General features: G+C 49.2%; 1 protein-coding gene across 1 annotated transcript in view; it reads right to left on the bottom strand.

The window, feature by feature from the left end:
* Positions 1-2,689, bottom strand: part of LOC116840868 (neo-calmodulin-like) — a 99,672-nt gene that overhangs the window by 94,836 nt on the left and 2,147 nt on the right. The gene's annotated exons all lie outside the window — the stretch shown is intronic.

Below are 2,689 nucleotides of genomic sequence, written 5' to 3'. Positions count from 1 at the left end.
GAGAGAGAGAGAGAGAGAGAGAGAGAGAGAGAGAGAGAGAGAGAGAAAGAGAGGAGAGGGTGGCGGAAGAGTGGCGCGAGAGGGAGGATTCTCGTGGAAAATGGGGGAACGAGGCTCACTGTTCGACGAAGGAGGGGTGCCGTGTGGGTTAGAGGAGGCTGTAGGGCTCTCTCGGGGTTTCGGAGTTTCGACCGACGCCACTAGTTGCTGGTAAACCTCGCAGATTTTCGCGCCCGATGTGATGCCGGCCGCTCCGACGATCTCTGTTTTTTCCTCTCTACATCTCTCTATTTCCACTACCTTTCTCCGCCCTTTATCTCTATCTCTACGGGAGGCATCCAATCGCGGGGTTAACACGAGTTACAGGTTGGCCAGATCGGGGGATGTTTTTGTAGGTGTTATCGGGGAATTGATACCCTCATGAATTCGACGTGATATAGAAAAATGGGGTACCGTTCAAATTGTATATCGACGGTGGGGATATACCGGTGGGAAAAACGGGAGAAAGTTAGGGCAAGATCAGATTTGGCTAATTCGATTTATTCGGACGGTCACGTGATCCGCATGCGATGCTAAAGAACGATAAATTACGCCGTAACGTCGGGCGCAACGTTCGTTCGCTCGATTATTGATTAAACGGCCCGACTGAAGATTGCGATCCTCTTTCGTTATCGGTCCTCGCGAGCGTGCGCGCACGCGGTAGGGTAGATGCTGGATATGTGCGGTATATGGTACACGCCGAACGGTAAAATTAAATTTCAGATTGAAAGGGAACAAGAGGTATATATTACATTCGGATGTGTACTTAACAAAAAATCAATCAGTCAAAAGAGTTTGATCCGAGACCGCTGCACGGCAGCGAGATCTATTTATCAAATACGTTTAAAATTGACATTCCCGGTAGCTCGACCGATCGACTGTTTGCCGTTTGTTCCGAGGGAAGAGGAACATTTGAATACATTCCGAGCGAATTGGCCCGCGCTGCGGGCCCGAACGCTCTCTTCCTCGTTAGCCCTTCATCCTCCGCCGGCCGGGAACAGCACGGTGCGATTTCTAAACAGTCTATTAAGTGCGAGATCCCCCTTAAACGCGAACATTCCCCGCAAATATGCGGGAAGGACTCGCCGGTCGCGACAACGAGAGCCCGGGCGAATCAATCGCGTGTCTTTCATTGTCAATTACGGCCGGCACTAAAGCACTCTCGTCGCTCGCCGAATCGGCCACTTTTTCCCCAGGTACTCGCTTCGTTATCGGACAGTAACACTGAGTAAAGCGAAAGTTCACTCAGCGCTCACTAGGAGAATGAAATGAATGGACGGGCGCGGTGCCGAGGTGCAGGAAGAGGCAAAGGAGGAGAGAAGTTCCTTGCGCGCACATTACGTAAGGTATTATTTAAACAGGAATGAGGGGCACGTTGGCGGTGGCTATATATACGCTGGATTTACTTTCGGCCAATCTCGTAACTTCCCCGACTGTCTCGCGGAAAACGGCCGGGCTTTACTCGAGAATTTTTCTTTGTTTCCGCGCTCTGTCCATATTTATCGCAACGTTCACGTGGGAGACCGTCATTATCCGTATTGGCATTGTTTCTTAACACGCGGAGCTTTTATCAGCGCGCCGAGGCCGTATCGGCGCACCGGCGTGTGTCCCGCTTCTTACGAGAATACGCGGCCGCGTGAAGTCACGTTTAATGTCAAGAATGGCTCACCAGATGAATCTCGGCCGCTCACAATGCACAGTCGACCTCGCCCCGTGCCTCCTCACAAAGAGACGCGGCGCTTCTTTCGGACTCATCCGGAGAGATTGCGCAGTGGATTACGCGTTAACGACCAGCTAATTCGCGTTCGTCTCGGCATGCGGGTTTTTCTCGTCGACTTTTCGTCCGATTAACAAAAGCACTTCGTTGATTTACTTTACTTCTGCATTTCGTGTTCTGATAGCACGTGGATGTTTTGGGAAGGATCATTTCATACATCGACGATATCTAATTGACGCTGCATGGAATATTCAATGAGTGTCCCACTGCGTCATCAAATCCCTCTCTATGTGGGAATAATTGCTGTTGATTGAAATCGCGCGATACAATCGCGGAGACAATTCCTCGTGTGAACGAGCCAGGTAAACTCTCCCGGACCGATCACGCGGTTCTTGATAAAAGAAAACGGTTTATTTGTCTTGTATTTCCACCAAATTTTTACGAGAAACCTCGTCGATCGTATCATGATTTACTGGATACCTTGTATAATCGGTGTCTCATTGTACTACCAGTCTGAACTCTGTACCGTTGCTTTTATGGACAAGCGACTGAAGGGGATCATAAATCAGCGGTTAAGCTCCGTGTTGCCTTTCGATTCATAAGTGCGACTCATACACGTACCTCGCACCCTGGAACGATATATCGCGCGTCAATTTTTCACTTAAATCGCAGCCCATAAATCGCGGGATGGACCTTTCGTTAATACTTTCCGGTCCAACTGAACTAATACCTCACGGTGAACTAAAAACTTGACGATGAACCGCAATTTCGAGGCTTTTATATTCAATTTCGCGCAGAAAGGATTAAGCTACGTTCAATAACCGATAAACGTTGTCACGCGCTGCGACGATACGATCAATTTTGGATTTATGCAGAGAGAGAGAGAGAGAGAGAGAGAGAGAGAGAGAGAGAGAGAGAGAGAGAGAGAGAGAG

The sequence above is a fragment of the Odontomachus brunneus genome, unplaced genomic scaffold (genome assembly GCF_010583005.1).
Source record: "Odontomachus brunneus isolate Ranch 3 - 2012 unplaced genomic scaffold, Obru_v1 Obru_scaffold_012, whole genome shotgun sequence".
In the NCBI taxonomy this organism is placed as follows: Eukaryota; Metazoa; Arthropoda; class Insecta; order Hymenoptera; family Formicidae; genus Odontomachus; species Odontomachus brunneus.
Note: the sequence above shows the minus strand (reverse complement) of the source record. Positions and strands in the feature narration are given on the sequence as shown.